The 24,761-nt window shown below is 48.0% G+C and overlaps 1 protein-coding gene across 1 annotated transcript in view; it reads left to right on the top strand.

The window, feature by feature from the left end:
• Nucleotides 1-24,761, top strand: part of KANK2 (KN motif and ankyrin repeat domains 2) — a 98,668-nt gene that overhangs the window by 29,499 nt on the left and 44,408 nt on the right. Inside the window, exon 2 of the mRNA XM_075346534.1 lies at nucleotides 19,245-19,313. The gene's annotated coding sequence lies outside the window, so the exon portion shown is untranslated. The remainder of the gene's footprint in view (nucleotides 1-19,244; nucleotides 19,314-24,761) is intronic.

The following is a 24,761-nucleotide window of genomic DNA, read 5'->3' as shown; positions in this document are numbered from 1 at the left end:
AGCTGCCAGTGCAGGGATGTCCGCTGGGGCTGATGGTAGTGCAGCTGGGTTGGTACAGCTCCCTACTGGTAGAACTAGGCCCCAGGGAGGATGGTGAGAGTAGTAGTCCACTCCGGCTGCTGCGCAGCTAAGGCGTTGGAAGAAAGGAATGACACAGGGGCTGCAGTTAAAGTTCTTTACTCACTGAGTTGCTCCCGCCTTTGGACTGCCAGACTCCGCTGTGATGGGCCCCAGCCAATCCTGGATAGTTCAGAGGTCAGAACCGGTGTTTCTTTCTGTGAGTCCTTCCTCCCTGCGCCGTGTAGTGTGAGTCCCTGCGGCTTGAAGCTACGCTGGGACCCGAGACCTGGGGATTGTTCTGTTCCCTGTTCCGTATAGCTGGCAGCGCGAGTCCGTAGATGGAGCCGCCCAATGGTCACGACTCCTGGCTATATATGCTGCTTTGTTCCGAGCACTGTGTGTGGGCCAGAAGACTTGAAATCCTCTGCCTGGCGGATTCTGCTGGCGGGACGTAAAGTGCCTACCAGACTAGGGCACCGCACGCTGTACTGTGGGCGCTCGGTCCTGAGGGAGCTATGGCGCAGCTCTCCCTTCAACGACTATGTCCTCCTGCGTCTCACTTGTTTCCTGTCCTGGGCTGTTCTGCTGTGTGTGAGTGTGTGTCGCCTTTGCTCCCCGTTGTCTAGCCCCACTCCCCCGGGATCCGGAACTAGTGAGCAGAGGGTCCACTATATTAGTGATCGCCACCCCCCAAGTCTCTACCCTAGCCCGGCCCCAGTGGGAGGGCAACTAACTGTATGTTTTGGTGTGTTGTGGTGGTTTCCCGGCAATGACCTCCTCCTTATCTATGATGAATACTGCACCTCTGGTGAGCTGCAGTATCCTGTGGCGACTGAAGCCTAAGGGGCGCCACACAGACAAAACAGTCAGTGGATATGGGAAGAACGTTTTGGGGAGATGGAACAGGTGGTATGGGAGAATGGGAAGGAAGGGATGTATAAGGGAGTAAGTAGGTATGAGAAGGAAGTAATAGAATCGTGTTTGAGGAAAAGGGAGGGAAGTGATGTAGCAACATAAAAAGTGAATTGAAAAGGAAGCGATGGAATAGTATAGTAGGGAATTAGAAGGACGATGTGAAGCGTTATACAGGGAAGTATATGGAAATGTTAATGAAGTTGTAGTGTGTTATATGGGGAAGTAAATAGAAGGGAAGTTTCAGTGACTTGTACAGGGAAGTATTCGGGAACGGGAAGGAAGTTGTGGAGCGTTGTATAGAACAATATGTAGGAATTACAAAAAAATGTCGACAGATGTGTAATAATGAGGGAATGCTGGAGTAGTACAGGACACGTGGGTAGAAAATGACTAAGGGATTTGGTGCGGGGTTATGGGTAAGACGTGATGAAGCAGTATAATGGATGTGTGGGAATGAGAGGGAAGTGATGGAACAACGTAGAGGGTGATTATTATTATTATTTATTATTATAGCGCCATTTATTCCATGGCGCTTTACAAGTGAAAGAGGGTATACGTACAACAATCATTAACAGTACAAAACAGACTGGTATAGGAGGAGCGAGGACCCTGCCCGCGAGGGCTCACAGTCTACAGGGAATGGGTGATGATACAATAGGTGAGGACAGAGCTGGTTGCGCAGTGGTGTACTGGACTAAGGGCTATTGTAGGTTGTAGGCTTGTTGGAAGAGATGGGTCTTGAGGTTCCTCCTGAAGCTTTCCAAAGTAGGGGAGAGTCTGATATGCTGAGGTAGAGCGTTCCAGAGTATGGGGGTGAGTGATGTGTAGAAATTAGAAGTAGATGGCGCCCAGAAATAGATGTCCACACGTGGTCTTCTATATTGTAGAATCATAAAAAGATGAGAAGTAATGGAACAAAAAGTAGGAGGAATAATGGAAGAGATAAGGAAGTAATGTCAAGGAGTAGACCACAAGCAGATGGAGTAATATAAAAGGTGAGAACTGAGAATGAAGTGATGAAGTTGTGTAATTAGGATGAAGCTGTGAAGTGGTGGAGAAGACCTGGAGAAACTTTCACAACGTTATATTCAGCATGGCCTATCTTCATTCATTCATGTATGTCAGGCCAGCTGAAGTCATCCATGGTGCTGTGTCCTCTGGATTCCAATGTCGGGGTGGCCTCTGATGAGTAGTATACACTTGGCGAGGTCAATGTTGTTTACCCATAAAAAAAACACTACTTGTCATAAGTTCCATAGGCAGCACTGCAAATTTTCAGCCAAACTATGGTGACATCAGTTGTTTTTGTGCAGAGTGACACAGCAGGGACAGGCAGAGTGGTGACGCTGACACGGCAGGGTATTTCCCCTTGTTTATACGGTGCTCAGGAAAAACGCATGGAGGGCGGCAGAACACATTGACATCTCCTCCTGACGCTGGATATAGTCTATTAGAACATGACGTGTGTATTGTATCTGTTGTAGGAACTATAGACCAAATCTCAACCAGAGTTGAGTTAGCGGATACGAACATTCATCCTAGGTGGCACCATGACTGCTCTATGGTTATTGTGCTTCATTTTTGGCACTGGGACTTTGGGTCATAAATAATTTGTCCAGGAAGTCTACAAAGCATTAGATAGACTTTAATTCCGATAAGGGCAAAAGTTTAGTTTGTTGTCCTAGCTTAGGCATACCACCCAACACCAGCTGTGGATGCAGACCTTCAACTGGTTCTCACACCCAACAAGAGCTCTGAATGAAGACCTTCAGCTATTTCTGACACCCAAAGCCAGCTCAGAATGGGGACCTTCATCTGGTTCTGACACAAGCATTAGCTCTTGAAGAAGACCTTCAACTGGTTCTTTCTCCCAACACCAGCTCTGGATGGAGACCTTCATCTGGTTCTGACACCCAACATCAGCTCTGTATGATGATCTTCATCTGGTTCTGACACCCAACACCAGCTCTGTATGGAGATCTTCAGCTGGTTGTGACACTAACACCACCTTTGAAGATGGAAATCTTCAGCTGTTTTTAACATCCAACATCAGCTCTGGATGGAGATCTTGAGCTGGTTCTGACACCCAACACCAGCTCTGTATGGAGACATTTATCTAGTTCTGACACCCAACATTAGCTCTGGATGGATACATTCATCTGGTTCTGGCACACAACACCAGCTCTGGATTAAGACCTTCAGCTGGTTCTGACTCCCATCATCGACTCTGGATGGAGACCTTCAGCTGGTTGTGGCACTAACCCCACCTTTTAGATAAAGATCTTCAGCTGGTTCTGACATCCAACATCAGCTGTGGATGGAGATCCTCAGCTGGTTCTGACATCCAACAGAAGCTCTGTATAGAGACCTTCATCTGGTTCTGACACCCAACACCAGCTCTGGATGGAGAACTTCAGCTGGTTTGCCACCCAACACCAGCTCTGGATGGAGACCTTCATCCAGAGCTGGTGTTGGGTGTCAGAACCAGATGAAGGTCTCCATCCAGAGCTGGTGTTGGGTGTCAGAACCAGAGGAAGACCTTCAGCTTGTTCTGACACCCAACATAGACTCTGGATGGAGACATTCAGCTGGTTCTGACACCCAAACACCACGGGCACACATCCCACCAGCTCAATAGTTTAACATTTGTAATGGGTCACCTCAACCAGTCTTGTACAATTTCTCATCTTCTTCTAAAGTTACACCTCTGTTTTGGGTGTTTCCCTTTAACACAAGAGAACCCTTGACTTCCTTATCGGCCTTGGAGATGTTGTCCACCCTTTTTCATTACGCTCGTCTCCTCATGTGATTGATGGGGAACTCACTTCAGGGACCAAAAATAAAAACGTTTACGTGAGGCCTATTGAAATCTATAGTGTCTTAACATTTACCTCATAGGCCACATAGATAGTTGACTTGATTGTCGGCCCGATATATAAACATGAGTTTATGCTTGCTCAATCTTTATGCTATTTGTTATGCCTCCCCCCTATGAATTTTTCTTCCCGAAAGCTCTGACTGTACCTTGCAGCCCCCACAAGTCTTTTCCTGTTGCTTCCTGTCTGCCATAAGAAGACCCCCATCCCCCTCCATGGGTACCAGACTGCTTCCAGCTGTTTGTCTGTAGGTCTCAGGTTACTGGGGTCTCTGCTTCATCCAGATCTGGCACCAGAGTTATAAACATATCCTAGAAATTCCCATTAGGATGTTCGATGCCTGCTGTAAATTATAAGGATACTGACGAGATAAGGGACTAATTATAAAAAGACTTTTTGTTTTTCTTCTGGTGGGCCACAAAACCCCAAAAGACATGACTTTGGAAAGCTTGGTTAAGTGTTAGTAAATGGGAGTTTTTGAATTTACTGCAGTTATTGGACTTCACATATAAATATTCACCCCTCTTGTGTATTCGGCGGGCGGCAACTCACATGTGGTGTTAATAAACGTAGATCGAGAGACATTTTCTGTGGTTGTTTTGTAAAAAGAAACCTTTACGATTTTTTAGGGGTTTTGGAGGTCTATTGACCTTGGCACCATAGACTTTAGCATAATGTATTACTATTCCTATTTGTGCTAATGGGTGGACTGAAAAGCACCAGAAGGGGGCACTATTTTACATGTGGGTTTAGGTCCTCACTCATCTAAGGATACTTCTTGTTAGTGACCATGACCTTGAGGTAGAAATACCTCCTGTTAGGGTATTCGGTTTGGTGATCTGGGTATACACTTTGGTTAATGAGGGCAAACCCTCACTGTGTTGTTAATTTCAGTAGTATAGATGTCCCATCAATAAACCCCCTAAGGTCCTCTACTCTACCATACCCTCAACCAGTTGTCCCCCAAATTCTACTCTTCTGCACTCTGGTCATTTATTTATAGAGACAACAACAAACCACTTGACCATGATGCCCTCCTATTCTGGATTTTTTTTTTACCTATCAGACTCAATGGACTGGCATTTTCTAAATAGTCCTAGCAGTGGTCTTCAAAGGTCCCAGAAAGACACCTTAAAGGGTGCTTGAGGTTGGCCACACCAAAGGTGTACGTTAGGTTATTAGGTTTGTGATCCTGGAATACACTTTGGTTAATGAGGGCAAACCCTTACTGTGTTGTTAATTTCAGTAGTATAGATGTCCCATCAATAAACCCCCTAAGGTCCTCTACTCTACCATACCATACCCTCAACCAGTTGTCCCCCAAATTCCACTCTTCTGCACTCTGGTCATTTATTTATGGAGACAACAACCAACCAAATGACCCTGATGCCCTCCTATTCTGGATTTGTTTTTACCTATCAGACTCAATGGACTGGCATTTTCTAAATAGTCCTAGCAGTGGTCTTCAAAGGTCCCAGAAAGACACCTTAAAGGGTGCTTGAGGTTGGCCACACAAAAGGTGTACGTTAGGTTATTAGGTTTGTGATCCTGGAATACACTTTGATTAATGAGGGCAAACCCTTACTGTGTTGTTAATTTTAGTAGTATGGATGCTCCATAAATAAACCTCCTAAGTCCGTCTTATCTACCGTACCCTCAACAATTTCTCCCCCAAATTCCACTTTTCCGCACTCTTGTCATTCTTTAGGGAAACCACAACCAACCACTTGACCATGATGTCCTCCTAGTCTGGATTTTTTACCTAGTAGATCCACTGGACAGGCATTTTCTCAATAGTCCTAGCAGTGGTCTTCAACAGCCCCCAAAAGACACCATAATTGGTTCTTGAGGTTTGGCCACACTAAAGGTGTCCACTGCCTGTTTTTCAGCACCATTTCAACAAAAATTTTCAGCACTTCTTCTGTAATCTTGGATCTATAACTGTAATAAAAAGCCCGGGGTTATGGTGTAAAGGGGCAGTGTGGCCTCACATGGTGATAAAATGTCGTCTATGAGGAGTGTTCTGTCTGGGCTCACATTACCCGCATTGTCCTGGTATATAGGATATTAGGCACGGGTAATATAATTAGTGCGGGTCACTGTGTATTAGAGCTGCGTGACAACAGGGTGTTTGTGTTACACGGTCGGTTGTGATGCTCTGAATTCCAGGCTCTTGTAGATACCAGCAGATCGGCCCTAATAAGGAGAGTTGGCCCCTGACATTCTTCCTCCAAGACCCTGCTGCTTCTTATCTCCTCAGTCATTGGATTAACTCGCTGTGAGCTCAGGACCCTGCTGTAATGTGACTCTAATATTGTGTATGTCGCCCACAGTGGGGTGGCGGGAGCCCTATGGATCTCTGTGGGGAGTTACATTTACACAAGTGTAGTGTATTGATTCAGGAGTGCGCCCCTGGAGAAAGCAAACAGGAACCAGCCACCCAAAATGTGCCCTTTACAATGAAGGAGCATAGGCCGACAGTCCAATAGTGTCAATGGGGATATGTGGCCACTTTGGGAAAGCTGGGTAGTCAGTACAGTTGCCAGGAAGGAGTCGTATGGAGGAAAGCCATGCTGGTGGATGACTTAGACGTGACGGCTGCTGAGGGCGCCATTATGACTGTTAGCTTATGAGGGAAAGATGAAATGATAGAAAGACTGACACTGGTGCTGCACGCACAGATACAGCACACGTCTACTGTCTCTACTGACTCTTCTCTTTCTTTAATACTTCTCTCCTCTCCTTTCTCTCTCTTCTTTCTCTCATACTCACCTTTTTTATCTCTCTTTTTTTCACTTTGTCTCTGACGCATCCGCGGGGTCTTGGGAATTACTCGTCACCGGGCCGTTTTATGGGATTTGGGTCATCACAGTGGCCTGGCCCGGCTCCATGATCCCGCAGTGTCAACCAAAATGAGGGGGGAATGATGAAGGTGATGGGAGTAGTTGTCTTTCATGACGCGACCTGTGGTGTGCGGCTGTGAGAGGAGCTGCCGCTGCTGGGAGTCTCTCTCTTCCGGGGCGGATGGTAACGCAGCTCAGATGTTGCAGTTCTCCACAGGTAGAGCTAGGTCCCAGGGAGGATGATGGTGGTGGTGGTAGTAGCCGATGGCGCCGGAGCACGGAACGATGGCGCCGGCAATGATGGGGACGACACAGAGGCTGCGGTTCAAAGTTCTTTTTACTCCCTTCAATGTCGTCACCCTTGGAGTTTCCACTGTGATTGGCTCCAATCAATCCCGGATAGTTCGGAGGTCACCACCGGTGTTCCCACTGTGTGTTCCTTTTGGGTAGGAATCCCTTCACGCCAATCCTGGACTATGGAATGGGTTGTGGGTGCTCGCTGCACGCTTTGCGGACCCTGGAAACCCTTTTAGGTGTAGGGAGCTCGGGCTGAGTGTCCTGCTCCAAGCCCAAGCCTGCACAACTCCCTTGTTCCCAGTGACACCACCAACCACTAGCTGGGAGGCGAGGGCCCCGCCCCCTCCCTGAGTCTGCTTAGGGGTGACCTCTAGATGTGTGTGTGTTCCGGTTACTAGTGTTCCATGTGTCCACGCCCTAGTCAGCCTCTGGGATTACCTGTGTTGAACTGACCCAGCATGGGTATAGTACTCAGTGGTGCCTCACCAGGTCAGGGGCACCACATTGTCCCCTTGGTGGTTGTCCTAGTGACTGGAAAGTCCCATGCTTCTGTGACGCCCTGGACTAGCCAGGTAGTCACAGATATAACATCACACACACCCCCTCCCCTGGATAGTTTACATCAGTCAAACAAAATCCTTGTTGCCTCCCTCCAGGGTCTGATGTCCACACCAGATGGGGCGGAGCCAGGCGGTTGGCCCCACCCACCGAGGAGTTCACAGGCCTGGAGGCGGGAAAAAGCAGTGAGTTCAGTCTAGTTCAGTTTGGAGTTCAGTGGAAGTGGAGTGAGGAGTTGAGTTTGGAGTGGAGAAACTGTTAGTGTCTGGGTAGGAGCCCAGGCACTGTCAGCAAGGTCGGTAGAGGGTGGTGGCCGTCTGCTGGAGTTAGTGGACCTCTGCGGAACCGTAGGACCGGGGTCGGGCGGTGGCCCGCCGGTACCGAACCGGGGAGCGGAGTGAAGCTAAGCATAAAGGCAGGGCCATCGGACCCCGACTAGGCTGGGAGCTGCCGACAACGGTCAAATCCGAGAGTGACCGGAACCCCAGGGGTTTCCTAACACCCAAGACCCGACAGAAGGCAACAGTCCACACAGTGAGGATAAAAAGCCACCGCCATAGGCTAGAGATCCAAGGGCCAGTGCCTGCGGGCAAAACGGGCTCCTTCGGTACATATTCGCCGGGAAGCAGACTACCGTTGGGAAGCCATCGGAGTCAACACATTCTACACAGGTGCAGGGAAAGACAGCCACCATCAACCTGTCCGGGGAGAGCAAAGACACTGCAGTCGGCTGCGGGACCCGTCCATCCAGCCGTTTGGTTTACCAGAGACTCTGTGAATCTGTGCCTGAGTGAGTACCACAGTGCCATACGGCACCGCGCCGCGCTGCCCCTGCAACCCTGCACCCCAGCCTTCCAGCCTCCCCGTTACACCACCGGGCCCCGGGATCACCAACCCCTATCCACGGAGGGGGAACCAACATCCTAGCTGCTCCCTGCCATCGCTTCCGGGATCCCCGTCACCAGCAGCGTTGGTGCCCATTATCACCACGACCCGTGGGTGGCGTCACGAACTATGTCCCCAAACAAACCACCCCCTTTTCACTTGTGGGCGAGGAGCGCTGCTCGAGTCCCCGGGTCCGGCCCACCGCTCGAGCCACCGAGCAGCAGCAGCAGAAGCCCCGGACCCGAGCGTAGCGAGCGCGGCCCCTCCGCCCGCGACACATCGTGATGGCCACCCCCGCATCTACCCAAGTCCAGTCCCAGTGGAAAAGCACCTAAACTGTGTGTGTTGTGTGAATGTGATTCCTTACCCGGAATGAATACTGTATCTTAAGTGAGGTGCAGTACCCTGTGGCGACTGAAACCTCAGGGGGACCACATCTCCTCTTTTCTAGTTTCTCTCTTCTTTCTATCTTTCTTTCTTCTTCTGTCTCTCTTTTCTCTCTTTTCTCTCTCTGTTTCTCTTCACTTTTCTCCTTCTCTCCTCCTTTCTTTTCTCTCTCTCCTGTCATCTCTCATGTGCTCCACTTTTGTCTCTTTATTTTACCTTGTCTCCTCTTTTCCAGTCTCTCTTTTCTTTCTATCTTTCTTTCCTCTTCTGTCTATCTTTTCTTTCTCTCCTCTTCCTTTTCTCTTTCTCTCCTGCTCCCCTCTTCTGTATCTTTTGTTTGTTTGTTTTTTTACTTTGTCTCCTTTTTTCCAGTCTCTCTTTTCTTTCTATCTTTCTTTCCTCTTCTGTCTCTCTTTTCTCTTTCTCTGTTTCTCTTCTTTCTTTTCTCCTTTTCTCCTCTTCTCCTTTCTCTCCCTTTTTTCTCTCATGCGCTCCACTTTTGTCTCTCTTTTCCTCTTTTCCAGCCTCTCTCTTCTTTCTATCTTTCTTACCTCTTCTGTCTTTCTTTTCTCAATCTTTCCACTTCTTTATTTTCTTATTCTCTCCTGCTCTCCTTTCTCTCTTGCTTCCTCTTTTGTCTCTCTTTTTATTTTACTTTGTCTCCTCTTTTCCAGTCTTTTCTTTCTATCTTTCTTTCCTCTTCTGTCTATCTTTTCTCTTTCTCTCCTCTTTCTTTTCTCTTTCTATCCTCTTCTTTCTCTCCTGATCCCCATCTTCTGTATCTTTTTTTTTATACTTTGTCTCCTCTTTTTCCAGTCTCTGTCTTCTCACTTTCTTTCCTCTTCTGTTTCTCTTCTGTCTTTTCTCTTTCTATCCTCTTCTATCTCTCTCCTATCTTTTCTCATTCTCCCCTCCAGTTCCCTCTTCTTTCTTCCTATTTTCTATCTTTCCTTAGTCTTTCCATGACTATATTATCTGTTCTTCCTCTTTTTTTCTGCCTTATTCATTTCTCTCACCTGTCTCTTATGTCTTGTATCTCCTATCTTGCACTTTATTTTCTCTAGCGTCTCTAGTGTCTTACTCTATTTTCTCTTTGGATTTTTCTCTCTCGTCTCTTTCCATTGTTTTCATCTCGCTTTTAGCTTTCCCTCTCTCTACTAATTCTCTCTTCACGTTTCTCTTTTCTTTTGCTGTCGTCACGTTATTGTCTCACTCCATTGTCTTAGCCTTCTTTTTGTTTTTCTCTATTGTTTCTGTCTGTGGTAGTTATCCCTCTTTATCTTTCTTGTAATCCTCTCTTGTATCTCTCTTCTCTGTACTCTCTCATTTGTCAATTTCATTGTCTCCCCTTTTATCTCTAACTTTCTATTTCTCTCTATTGTCTGTCATCTCTCTTTGTACTTTTCTCTCTCCACATCTTTTTGTCTTTTTCTTTCTCCCTTGCATCTCTTTTTTTGTCTTTCTCTCATTCATCTCCATCTCTGCCTTCTTTTTTAATTTCATCTCGTTTTTTATTTACAGTGTATTATCTCTCTCTGTCTCTCTTCTGTCTTTTCTCTTATTCTTTATTGTCTGTCACTCTTCTCTCCCTCTGGTATTTCCTTCTATTTTCTCTTTTTCCTTTCCTTTTTATCACTCTTTTCTAGATCTGTCTTTCAATAACCTTTATTTTTCTCCTTTTTCTTTTTCTCTTTTTCTTTCTTTCTTCTCTCAACTGTCTCTCTTGTATTTCTCCTTTTCTTTTCTTTTTTTTCTCTCATCTTTATAGCGCTACTCTTTTTTTCTCTTTCTTTCCTTTTTTTCTTTCTCTTCCTTTTTCTTTCTTCCTTTCTCTCAATTCTCTCTCGCATATCTCTCCTCTATTTTCTTCTCCCTCATCTTACTAGCTTCTGCTCTTTTTTTCTTTCTCTTTTTCTTCCTTCCTTCCTATTCTCGCTTGCATTTCTCTCCCTCTAATTTCTTCTTCCTCATCTTACTAGCTTCTTTTTTTTTTTCCTTCCTTCCTTCCTATTCTCGTTTGCATTTCTTTCCCTCTATTTCCTTCTTCCTCATCTTACTAGCTTCTTCTCTTTTCTTTCTTTCTCTTTCTTCATTTCTTCCTTCCTTCCTTCCTATTCTCGCTTGCATGTCTCTCCTTCTATTTCCTTCTTCCTCATCTTACTAGCTTGTTTTTTTCTTCCTTCCTTCCTATTCTCTCTCTAATCTTTCTCCCTCTATTTTCTTCTTCCTCATTTTACTTGCTTCTTCTCTTTTTTCCTTTTTCTCTTCCTTCCTTCCTTCCTTCATTCCTATTCTCTCTCGTAATTCTCTCCCTCTATTTTCTTCTCCCTCATCTTACTAGCTTCTTCTCTTTTTTTCTTTTTCTCTTCCTTCCTTCCTTCCTTGCTTCCTTCCTTCCTTCCTAATCTCTCTCATTTCTCCCCCTCGATTTTCTTCTCCCTCATCTTACTAGCTTCTTCTCTGTTTTCTTTTTCTCTTCCTTCCTTCCTTCCTTCCTATTCTCTCTCTCATTTCTCTTCCTCGATTTTCTTCTCCCTCATCTTACTAGCTTCTTCTCTTTTTTTCTTTTTCTCTTCCTTCCTTCCTTCCTTCCTATTCTCTCATTTCTTTCCCTCTATTTTCTTCTCCCTCATCTTACTAGCTTCTTCTCTTTTTTCTTTTTCTCTTCCTTCCTTCCTTCTTATTCTCTCTCATAATTCTCTCCCTCGATTTTCTTCTCCCTCATCTTACTAGCTTCTTCTCTGTTTTCTTTTTCTTTTCCTTCCTTCCTTCCTTCCTATTCTCTCTCTCATTTCTCTCCCTCTATTTTCTTCTCCCTCATCTTACTAGCTTCTTCTCTTTTTTCCTTTTTCTCTTCCTTCCTTCCTTCCTTCCTTCCTTCCTATTCTCTCATTTTTCTCCCTCTATTTTCCTCTCCCTCATCTTACTTGCTTCTTTTTTTTTCTTTTTTCTTCTTTATCACATTAGATTGCTATTTGTAACCAGTTGATGAGATTTTTATTGGTTGGACCAGTTTGTTTTGGTCGGGTATTATCCCGAATGTTGTGTTCCTGTGGTCACTGAACATAATGCATAGTATTATTAACCAAAAACATCCAATTAATGACCAATTATGCAATGGGTAAAGAAGCAAAAAGATTTTACAGTCTGCAGATAAGGTGTTGGTTAGACCCAAAATGTGGCACAACATGACAACTTTGCAACCTTCCCCCATTCCTCATGTTGTAGCTGTGAGCTTTCTGGGAACGTCACAGATTCCACAATTCTCTTAGGAGTTTTTTTTAAGGAATATTTATATGTGTCATGTGAATGCAGCTACAAATATAGCACACAACTCCCCTAAACTCCCTCGTTTGGAAAATGTGTTCAGAAAAGGGGGGGTGCATATATCCATAAAATCAGCAGTGCCCCCAAACTGTCTCCAGGGCGGCGTTGGTGCACTCCCGATAGAGGCAGGCTTGATAGCCTGGCCAAGTGGAGGATGGTGGACATCATCTTCCTTGTTCCAAGATATTTTGAGGACATTTATATTTGTTTTTTCGTTTTTTATTCCTTAAGTTATCTTAACTGCCCTATTATACAATCGGACACGGACGATTACCCTTGACTCACACTTTTAACATAAAACTAAATGTGAGACATCTTGTTGTGTAACCCGGACCCAAACCAACCGAGAGCAATATGTGTCTGATTAAATGCCCTGGTAACAATCACATCTTCAGCCCTGCCAAATGTAGAAGAATTCTCCAGGCCATTGTCTTCTGTAATAAAGAAATATTTTAGAAGGGAGGAGAAGCTGAAACTGTAGGACGTTATGGAAAAGTAAAAGGTCATTTGGAGGCCCAGAACTTGATGCAGACTTACATTGTGATCGGCTTTTACAAGACAGAAAGAGTCTGAGGCTTTCAAGGAGATAAGTAGATCCAAATGGCTAAAAGTTTACACACCTGCTTCTAATTCTTTGGTACATTTTGTCCATTTTACCTCCAACAGGTCCAGGCACTAACTTTAGACGAATGTCTATTGTCCTACGACTGTCGCCTTAATTAATGGTAACTAACATTGTGATACGTCTACTCAACTGCAAAACAAAGGCAACGTGGGCTCCTCGAGCAAGACCACCGAGTGCACAATACCAGGTTGTCAGCTGGAGTGCCGTAGAGGACGTCAGCCTTGACCGTGATATGGAGCCATCACACATCACTGTCTAGAAGAATGAATAACCAGAGCTTACTGAGAGCACAATGCCAAGTGTCAGCTTCGGTGGTGTAAAGGACGTCAGCATTGGCATTACTCTGAAGTGATCACATATCATGTCTAGCAGCTGGATAGGTATCCTAGGCTAACGGAGCAAGACCACCAAGTGCATAATGCCAGGTGTCTTCTGAATTGTTGTAAATGATGTCAGCTTTGAATGTGAAACGAGTGGTCACACATCACTGTCTAGAAGATGAATGATTAACAAAAGCTCATTGAGTGCCCAATGCCAAGTGTCAGCTTCGGTGTTGTAAAGGACGTCAGCATTGGCATTACTCTGAAGTGATCACATATCATGTCTAGCAGCTGGATAGGTATCCTAGGCTAACGGAGCAAGACCACCAAGTGCATAATGCCAGGTGTCTTCTGAATTGTTGTAAATGATGTCAGCTTTGAATGTGAAACGAGTGGTCACACATCACTGTCTAGAAGATGAATGATTAACAAAAGCTCATTGAGTGCCCAATGCCAAGTGTCAGCTTCGGTGTTGTAAAGGACGTCAGCATTGGCATTACTCTGGAGTGATCACATATCATGTCGAGCAGCTGGATAGGTAGCCTAGTCTAACTGAGCAAGACCACCTAGTGCATAATGCCAGGTGTCTTCTGAATTGGCGTAAATGATGTCAGCTTTGAATGTGAAACGAGTGGTCACACATCACTGTCTAGAAGATGAATGATTAACCAAAGCTCATTGAGTGCCCAATGCCAAGTGTCAGCTTCCGTGGTGTAAAGGACGTCCGCATTGGCATTACTCTGGAGTGATCACATATCATGTCTAGCAGCTGGATAGGTAGCCTAGGCTAACTGAGCAGGACTATCGAGTGCACAATGCCAGATTTCAACAGGAGTGGTGTAAAGGACATTACCTTTGAATATGTGAGGACTTCTCTGGAGTGATTACTGTCTGGTATAGAGGTATGGGTATTCTATGCTCGTCAAGTGCACAATGTCAAGGTCAGCTTCTGTGGTGTAATGGACATTAGCTTTGAATATGTAAGCACTACTCCGGAGTGATCACTGTCTAGTCTAGATGTCTGGGTACCCTATGCACATCAAGTGCACAATTTCATATGTCAGCTTCTGTGATGTAAAGGACGTTACCATTGCCCCTGGAGTGATCACTGTCTAGAACAAAGGTGCCCAACGTTTCTGACCTCGCAAGGCACATTCCGCTCTGAGCGAGGTTCGTGAGCCCCATCCAGCTCTCGCCACCCACACAGTAGTGACACCTGGAACCCCCATTACCAGTATAATAAGAGACAAAGCTTTTCCACAGAAACCACAATGAGGTGGTATACCAAGATCCAGAGGTTCCCACCTGATCCCCATTCAGACCTGCTTTTGTGCTGGGCTAATCACAAAATTCACCATCAGAAGACCTGCTGTTCATAGTTATTTGCTAGACGTGGTGTTACAGTTAGGTCCAGAAATATTTGGACAGTGACACAAGTTTTGTTATTTTAGCTGTTTACAAAAACATGTTCAGAAATACAATTATATATATAATATGGGCTGAAAGTGCACACTCCCAGCTGCAATATGAGAGTTTTCACATCCAAATCGGAGAAAGGGTTTAGGAATCATAGCTCTGTAATGCATAGCCTCCTCTTTTTAAAGGGACCAAAAGTAATTGGACAAGGGACTCTAAGGACTGCAATTAACTCTGAAGGCGTCTCCCTCGTTAACCTGTAATCAATGAAGTAGTTAAAAGGTCTGGGGTTGATTACAGGTGTGTGGTTTTGCATTTGGAAGCTGTTGCTGTGACCAGACAACATGCGGTCTAAGGAACTCTCAATTGAGGTGAAGCAGAACATCCTGAGGCTGAAAAAAAAGAAAAAATCCATCAGAGAGATAGCAGACATGCTTGGAGTAGCAAAATCAACAGTCGGGTACATTCTGAGAAAAAAGGAATTGACTGGTGAGCTTGGGAACTCAAAAAGGCCTGGGCGTCCACGGATGACAACAGTGGTGGATGATCGCCGCATACTTTCTTTGGTGAAGAAGAACCCGTTCACAACATCAACTGAAGTCCAGAACACTCTCAGTGAAGTAGGTGTATCTGTCTCTAAGTCAACAGTAAAGAGAAGACTCCATGAAAGTAAATACAAAGGGTTCACATCTAGATGCAAACCATTCATCAATTCCAAAAATAGACAGGCCAGAGTTAAATTTGCTGAAAAACACCTCATGAAGTCAGCTCAGTTCTGGAAAAGTATTCTATGGACAGATGAGACAAAGATCAACCTGTACCAGAATGATGGGAAGAAAAAAGTTTGGAGAAGAAAGGGAACGGCACATGATCCAAGGCACACCACATCCTCTGTAAAACATGGTGGAGGCAACGTGATGGCATGGGCATGCATGGCTTTCAATGGCACTGGGTCACTTGTGTTTATTGATGACATAACAGCAGACAAGAGTAGCCGGATGAATTCAGAAGTGTACCGGGATATACTTTCAGCCCAGATTCAGCCAAATGCCGCAAAGTTGATCGGATGGCGCTTCATAGTACAGATGGACAATGACCCCAAGCATACAGCCAAAGCTACCCAGGAGTTCATGAGTGCAAAAAAGTGGAACATTCTGCAATGGCCAAGTCAATCACCAGATCTTAACCCAATTGAGCATGCATTTCACTTGCTCAAATCCAGACTTAAGACGGAAAGACCCACAAACAAGCAAGACCTGAAGGCTGCGACTGTAAAGGCCTGGCAAAGCATTAAGAAGGAGGAAACCAGAGAAGATGAGCAGATAAGGGTATATCGGGACACATCAGCAACTTCGGAAATACCTAGGGTTGACACAGGTTTTAACGACTTACCAAAGAGCAGTCTGGAATTTTAAGTTGGGACAATATCCCCTATTATGTTTTATTCTGTCAGAGGAATGTTCTTCTTTTGTAACCATGAAGGTCTTTGTTATGTTTATAAAAATTGAAAAAATTTAATAAAAACATTTGGAAAAAAAAAAGAAGGAGGAAACCCAGCGTTTGGTGATGTCCATGGGTTCCAGACTTAAGCCAGTGATTGCCTCCAAAGGATTCGCAACAAAATATTGAAAATAAAAATATTTTTTTTGGGTTTGGTTTATTTGTCCAATTACTTTTGACCTCTTAAAATGTGGAGTGTTTGTAAAGAAATGTGTACAATTCCTACAATTTCTATCAGATATTTTTGTTCAAACCTTCAAATTAAACGTTACAATCTGCACTTGAATTCTGTTGTAGAGGTTTCATTTCAAATCCAATGTGGTGGCATGCAGAGCCCAACTCGCCAAAATTGTGTCACTGTCCAAATATTTCTGGACCTAACTGTAGTTAAAAACCAAGCAGGCAAACTGCCACAAGCCATATATCATGGACCCGTAAGCCACATGTGGCTCCCTAGCTACAGGTTGGGGACCCCTGGTATAGAAGATGAATGGATAACCTAGGCTTCTTGAGTGCACAATGCCAAGTGTCAGCTGCCTTGGTATAAAGGATGGCAGCATTAAATGTGAAAGTACTTCTATGGAGGGTTCACATATCACGTCTAGCAGCCAGATAGGTAATCTTGGCTTATTGAACAGGACCACCGAGTGCACAATGCCAGGTGTTAGCCTGGAATATGAAAGCACTACTCTGAAGAGATCACAAATCACTGTTTAGCAGATGTATGGGTAACCTAGACTAACCGAGTGCACAATGCCAAGCGTCATCTGCTTTGGTGTAAAAGACATCAGCATTGGAGGCGGACGCACTCCTCCGAAGTGACCATGCATCATTTCCAACAGCTGGACAGATAGCTTAGATTTAGCAGGACCACTAAGTACATAATGCCAAGTTTCAGCTTCCGAGGTGTAAAGGACATCAGCATTGAATATGGAGGCATTTCTCCGGTGTGGTCACACATCACGGTTGAGCAGATGAATGGGTCACCTAGGCTCATTGAGTGCACAATGCCAGGTGTCCGCTGGATTGGTGTAAAGGACGTCAGCATTAGACATGGAAACCTCTGATCACACATCTTTGTCTAGCAGCTGGAAGGGTGACCTGGATTAGAGGGATGTGAAGAGGATATTTCCTGTCCAAATGTTTAGTGTACAGTTTGCTTGTGCAGGATTGATGGTTGGGGGCTGATATTCATGGTTTCAGGCTCTTGTAAATCCTAATATTCCAACTTTAAAATGGCACTTTTGAGAACTGTAAGCTTCCAATTTTGTGGAAGTGTCTATGGAGAGTTCATCAGGTCTTGACCTTTACCCTCACTCATCCCAAAAGTTTATGCACAGTAGGCCTCATTTATCAAAACTGTCCAAAAGGAAAACTGGCTTAGTTACCCATAGCAACCAATCACAGCTCAGCTTTCATTTCATAAACTTCTCTGGGAAAATGAAAGCAGTGCTATGATTGGTTGTTATGGGTAACTGTAGCACTGGCATCCCTGCACTCACCGCTCTCCTCCCTGTAGACAAGCCTCGCGCTTACTCACCGCCGCAGCCAGCTCTCACCATGTGTCCTTTTGTCTCCGCGCTCCCCCACTTGGGTGTTTCCTGCTTTCTCCTCCTGGTGCCCGTGCACATGGGGCAGGTCCTCTTGGAGTGTTCCTGGGGTGCGTGTCGCTGTCCTTCTCTTAAAGGGCCAGCAAACCATTTTCTGGAAGTGCCTCTCAGCCTATTGCTGAGAGGTACTGGGTACTTAAGACACTTTCCCACTAGGGAAGGTGCCTGATCAATGCGTTTAGTTAGTAGTTCTGCACCTAGCCAGCTAGTTGTCGGGTCCTCTTGTCTGCTCTTACAGTGTACTGTGCCGCTGCTTGTCCCTCAGTCTCCGCGGCATTTCATGCCTGTCCACCCTTGCCATACCTCTAGCCTCAGCTAACCCGGTGTCCCTTGCTATACTAGAGATTGAGCCTGACCACCCCGGCCATGCCTTCAGCCTCAGCTACCCCGATGGGCCTTGCTATACTAGAGACTATGCCTGTCCACCCTTGCCGTACTTCCAGCCTCAGCTACCCTGAAGGCCCTTGCTATACTAGAGACTGTGTCTGTCCACTCCGGCTATGCCACCAGCCTCTGTTACCCAAGAGATCCTTGCTATACTAGAGACTGCGCCTGTCCACCCCAACCGTGCCATCCTGGAGGTTCCTGCTACACTTGTGACTGTCCGCTTGTCCCTGTGACTATCCTAGTAGTCAGCTGCCCCAGTCCCGGTCCATGCCCTGGGAGTGGCACCTGGCTACTGCCTCGCAGTGGGCGCTTAGTCAAGCCTCTCCTGCTAAGGGTACATCCGGGGCCCCCCTGTGGTACAGTGGGTCCACTCTTGCCCACCGCTCTACCATCACCACCCGCGAGTGTTACAGAAACAAAGATGGCTTTCCTTTTAGACACTTTTGATAAATAAAGGCACAAGTGGTACCCGACCCGTTTAGAGAGTTGAAATTACGACAGCAGTAATGGACTCCAGGTACCAGCGAGGGTGGATTTCTGCTTTAGTTTATGCCAATTTCTGGATATAAAACTCGGGTTTTTAGAGGTAAAAGAAACTGAAAAATGAAAAATCCACATTTTTTCAGGCTTGTGCCAATATGATATTTTCCTATGTTAATCCACTTTATGTATGAAGCAGCTAGCCCCCCGCTAAGTTCCATTCTTCATTGGTCGGTGCGGGGGTCCTCGAGATATAAATGGCTTTGTGTTCCTGGACCATCTCCAACCTCTCCATTTTACACATGTGATTATTTATAACCATGGCAGTGGCATCTGTATCCTCATTGTCAGGTCCCAGCCTGTATTCCTGTGAGCACATTAGGTACCGGGACTAACACAAGAATGAATGTGGCTTAATAGGGTGTCAGGCGCAGATACTACGTGGGCGAGTCAATATTTGGTGCACTGGTCATACAGTTGTGTTCCCATATCAGGAGTAAGGGGTTTCCATATTTTGGCCTCTCCTTAGGGCAGGCTATCAATGTAAGCTCGGTTAGGTCTGACTCTCAGCAAGCCGGCGATCAGTTTTTAAAGGGATGTTCCATATTTTCTACACTGACTGCGCACGGTATTGCTGCTCAATCTCATTTACCTGAGATTCAGTTGTCTCCAGATGGAAGATAGAATTTTAGGGTGAAATATTAAAGGAACTTTCTATCTAATGCTTGTGTTTTGTCTTTGTTCCGTTTATTTTTCAGATGACTGGAAGATGACGTGATCTGCACACTCACATGGTGGATGACTAATGTTTACATACTATATATAAGGTCAGTATTGCTGGTTTATGTTGAGGGGGAGGGGCAAACTCTGTCACAAAGCTCCTCCCTCCTGACTGTGTCAACTTGTGGTGGGAGGAGCTAACTACATATCACAAGTTCCTCCTTCCTGACTGTCGCCCTGAGGTGGAAGGAGCAGACTTCATATCACATTTCTCCTGTCTCCTTTCTTTGTCACCCTGTGGTGGGTGGAGCTGACTCCATATCACCTAGCTCCTCCCTCCTGACTGTCACACTGTGGTGGGTGGAGCTGACTCCATATGACATAGCCCCTCCCTCCTGACTGTGTCACCCTGGCCTGGGTAGAGCTGACTCCATGTCATATAGCTCCCTCCTGTCACACTGTGGGGGGTGGAGCTGACTCCATATGACATAGCTCCTCCCTCCTGTCACACTGTGGGGGGTGGAGCTGACTCCATATGACATAGCTCCTCCCTCCTGTCACACTGTGGGGGGTGGAGCTGACTCCATATGACATAGCTCCTCCCTCCTGTCACACTGTGGGGGGTGGAGCTGACTCCATATGACTTAGCTCCTCCCTCCTGTCACACTGTGGGGGGTGGAGCTGACTCCATGTCACATAGTCCCTTGCGGCTGACTGTCACTCTGTGGTGGGTAGAGTTGATTGCATATCACATAGCTCCTCCCTCCAATCATGGTCACTCTGTGGTGGGAGGTGCAGACTCCATGTCACATAGCTCCTCCCTCTTGACTGTCACCCTGTGGTAGGTGGAGCTGACTCCATATCACATAGCTCCTCCCTCCTGACTACGTCACCCTGTGTTGGGAGGAGCAGACTCCTATCACACACTTGTGCACTAAGGCTAGAAAAGTCAGTAAATCTATCATTTGTATTATGAGAAGAACATGCAGATTCTGGAAAGAGATGGCAAGACAAGCACACAGGTGTCTTCCAGGAGGATCACTCTTGGACATTTGAGGTATAACGTCACCCTCAGTGATTAGGAATGACTTGATTGTGACCCTGTGATTGCTGCAGCTGTACCGCCCCGCGGGCTCGGCCGGCTACCGAGCCGCTTGGATCCGTGCTCATCGGTGGGTGGTGGCTCGAGCTCTCCACGGACCCGGGGGTCACGTCGCTCTGAAAGGGGGTTGGCGCTACACGCAGGGACTTCGGTGGGTAGTTCCACGGCCAGGGCCGCGGTTGTTTGTAGGGGATTTAAGTTCGTGACACCACCCACGGGTTGTGGTGAATGGATGAACACCACCGCTGCCGTTGACTAGGCCTCCCGGGGACGGTGTTGCGCAGCTTGATGTTGACCCCTCCGTGGGTAGGGGACTGATGGTCCTGGGGGCCCGTCGGAGGTGCTGAGGCGGGGGAATGGATGGTGCTGGCGTGTCGGTGAGGTACGGCGCGGTGCGCAGCCCGAAGGCACTGGTGTACTCACTATGATACAACACCCTGGAGTCTCTGGTAAACCAAACGGGATGATGGACGGTGCCCGCAGCCGGCTGCAGCTTCTCCCTTAACAGGTTGGTGGTTTCCGCCTTTCTCCTGCACCTCTTTAATGTGAACGTTATGACTCCTATGCCTAAGCAACGGTAGTCCGCTCCCCGGTTTGCTGGGTGTCGGGAAAGCCCTGTTTGCCCGCAGACGCTGTCCCTTTGGATCTCTATGCCTTGGCGGTGGCTTTACCCTAATGGTTGGGCTGTTGTCTTCAGTCGGGTGTGGGAAAGGTCCTAAAGTCCAGTAGTCAATCAGTTGATTTGACTCAGCCCGGTTGGTTCTGGGCCTCGCACTGGGTCTGAGTACCCCTCCTGGTGCTCCGGTTTCCAATCGGTTCCCCGGTTCGGTACCGGCGGGCCACCGCCCGACCCCGGTTCCTATGGTTCCACCGGCTGTAATCCCAGCTCCTGCAGGCGGCCACCACCGTCTGCCTCCTTGCCAGAGGTAACTGGGCTCCAACCCAGACACCTGGTAGACTATGGCAGGCCTGGTCACAGTTCTACCCTTGAACTCTACTTCTGTCCTCTACTGTCAAGGTTAATCCACCAAGAACTACTGTTTCTCCCGCCTCCAGGCCTGTGAACTCCTCGGTGGGCGGAGCCAACCGCCTGGCTCCACCCCCCCTGGTGTGGACATCAAACCTGGAGGGAGGTGACAAGGGTTTTGAAGTTTCGCTGCTGTCACCTTTTTAGGGAGGGGGGTGTGTGTGCGGGACTACCTGGGACGACCTGACTAGTCCAGGGCGTCACACAGCACTCTGGCCGTATGATGGGACCTGCATAATTAGTAGCCATATTTGCCGGGCTTTGGGGTAACCGTTCTCTCTGTCCATCTAGGATTAAGATGACTCTGATCTCTGGACTGGAATGTGTCGGGGAGTGAGGGGCCCTGGAGACGTCTGTCTGCTCCGGGGTGTTGTAATAACCCATTTTATGTCATTCCTCCCCAACTCCTTATTTCCTCTTTAATCTCTTGCCAGGAGGCGGGAAGTGCGGAGTCTGCTCTCTGTCACTGAGGAAGGATGAGGGTTCGGGGGGCTACATTCTTAACCCCTTAACCTCCTGGTGTGTGTACATATTGTGTCTTTACTTTCCCCAAGTATTGAGCGTTTTTCTGTTTTAGCAACATCTAAATATATTCTCAACAAATTATGTTGTACCAAACTGAATGTATCAATGCTCCACATTCATTCATTTTCCAGCTGTACATATTACATGTAACATTGATGTAACATTGAGGGGTGCCTGAAAGACCCTACTGACCCTCTGCTACGGTATGTAAGTAGATGCCAGCAGTATACAGTGTGTCCACCCATATCCTGTCCACCGCCATTAACTTGAGAACAGCGGCAGCTATAGGCATAGAAGTGGTGTCTAGGTATAGTAAAGTAGCCATGCGCTACCCAATGAAACCACCTATAGCGCCACCTGCTGGAAAACAATGGAGTTAGTATTTTTATCTCGAAAACGGAACGAGAGAGAAAAAAAGTGACTTACAAAGTTGTAGGGCATCATCAATTCAATATGAATCGACACCTTGCATACAGAAATGCTGTGATTAGAACGTGTAAAACTCACAAGGCTGCGGACGTGAAGCGATACCTCATGGAGACCTTCCTACAAGGCATTGGGTATGGTGGCTGTGTGGAGTGGCCTCCACGCTCACCTGACCTGACCCCATTGGACTTCTTTCTCTGAGGTCACATCAAACAGCAGGTGTATGCGACCCCTCCACCAACATTGCAGGACCTACTGTGTCGCCCTGGGCAAGCCAGGGGACACAGGTCACACACCACCACACCCTACATCCCAGCTAGGAACACCACAGCTAACCAAAAATCCTTGTTGCCTTCCTCCAGAGGCTGATGATTCACACCAGGGGGTGGGCCAGGCGGTTGGCTCCGCCCACCGAGGAGGACACAGCTCTGGAGGCGGGAGAAACCAGGCAGATAGCTCAGGGAGGAGCAGGAGTGAGGAGCTAAGTGGAGTTTAGGAGAAACAAGTGAAAGTAAAAAGAAGGTAGAAAAGTGGTAAAGGAGGAAAGCAAGTGAGGTGACAGGAAAGAAAGAAAGCCTGAAGGGTCCAGCTTTGTGTAGGACCAGGTCAGCAAGATCAGCAACGGCGGTGACTGTCTGGAGGGGGACCGTTTGGAAGTTCCTGGAAGGACCCCGTAGGCTGTGTGCCCGGCGGTCTGGAACAGTGTTCCGAAGGACAGTCAGCACCAGGGCAGGGGCCTCTCGGACCTCGGCAAGGCTCGGAGTCGCCATAATTTGCCGAATCCGTCAGTGAAGGGGACGTAGATGCCCCAACAATCAAGTCCCGATTGAAGGCAACAGCCCAGCCAGTGTAGAAGAGACACCGCCACCGCCAAGGCACCAGTTTCTTAGGGCCAGCGCCTGCGGGCAAAGAGTAGAGCTCCCCCGCCCCAGCTTGAAGCCGGGGAGCGGGTTACCGGTGGGGACCCATCGCAACCAACAAGTACACCAAGGTGCAAGGAAAAGGGACATCACCGTCACCTACTGGGAGAGCAAGTGCAGCCGTCCGTGGGACCGTCTATCCAGCCGTTTGGTTTACCGTAAAAACTGTGTCAACGTCTCAGGCTGAGTGAGTACCACAGTGCCGCAAGGCACAGCGCTGCCCCCGCGTCCCTGCGCCCACCAGGCCCTGCACCTCCCTCACCATCACCGGGCCCCGGGATCACCAACCCCTACCCACGGAGGGGCAACACAACACCTGGCTGCTCCGCATCACCATCCCCGGGATCCCCGTATAGAGCAGCGGTGGTGAAATCACCACAACCGTGGGTGGCGTCACGGACAATAATCATCCCCACACCCAACAAACCCCCTTTCACTCACGGGCGAGGAGTGCCGCTCGAGAAACCCCCGGGATCCGGCCCACCGCTCGAGCCACCACTGAGCAGCAGCCGCCGGACCCGAGCAGAAGGGGTGAGCGTAGTGTGCTGACACCCTCCTCCCCGCCCGCGACAACTTGGCGTCACGAACAGGATCTTACCGCTCTGCCGTCTGGTAGAGGTGCGCCTTGTTACCGCCGGAGGTATCCGGCAGAAAAATTTCAGAAGCCGCCATCTTTGGCGCGAAAAGTTCCCGCTCGAGCGTCTTCTCGAGTAGTAGAGGCGCGAAGGCCAAAACCCCGCCCCGAGAGAGGAGGGGCCGGAAAGAGCTAAGGGGGACGCGATGGCGGCTGGACGCATGTAGCTGCAGCTATAAAAGCAGGGACGCCAGGACTCTGCGAATATACCGTTCCTGGAAGTAGAGAAGAAGCCATCATGTGGATGCCGTCCCACGATACCGTAGCCCCCGCGCCTGGAACCGCGGCGTGGGTGGAAATCCGAACCGCGCAGCTCTACCAAAGGCTGCAGGTCAGGATGCAGCTCCTCATGGAGGAGTGGGAGGCCGACATGGCGGACGTTATAGCCACCGTGCGGAGACGCGAGGAGGAAGCGGAGAAAGGGAGGGTGAGTGACCCACGTCCCGATGCCCTTGAAGGGCCGGTCATCGCGGCTGTGGGGCCCGGTCCAAGCCCTCTCCCCCCGCTGCCTCCCTCGCCACCCGTCCCGGAGGCCGTGACCCCGCCACTAGGCCTGCTACCACCGCAACCGGTAGCAGTACCCAGCGTCCCCGCCCAGGCGGGCCGACCTGTAGCCGGAGCCCGCGGCACACCGGAGGTGTTACCGTGGAAGACTCCGAAAGTGGAACCGGAGGCATCCCCCGAAAAATCCCCCAAGCCGGAGCCGATGACCCGCTCCGAGCCGAAGGCCCAGCAGCGGAAAGCCCCTATGCCCATCCCCCACACCTCGGCTGAGGTAGCGCCGGGTTGTTGCTGCAAGGCAGCGCCCAAGGCCAAGACACCGCGGGACATGCCGCCCAGAGTCCTGACAGTGGGCAACGTCCAGGATGTCCCGCGGGGCCCGACCCGTGCGCCGGCGCTGGCAGCAGCGCCGTATTGGGA

This window comes from Anomaloglossus baeobatrachus, chromosome 4 (genome assembly GCF_048569485.1).
Source record: "Anomaloglossus baeobatrachus isolate aAnoBae1 chromosome 4, aAnoBae1.hap1, whole genome shotgun sequence".
Lineage (NCBI taxonomy): Eukaryota > Metazoa > Chordata > Amphibia > Anura > Aromobatidae > Anomaloglossus > Anomaloglossus baeobatrachus.
Note: the sequence above shows the minus strand (reverse complement) of the source record. Positions and strands in the feature narration are given on the sequence as shown.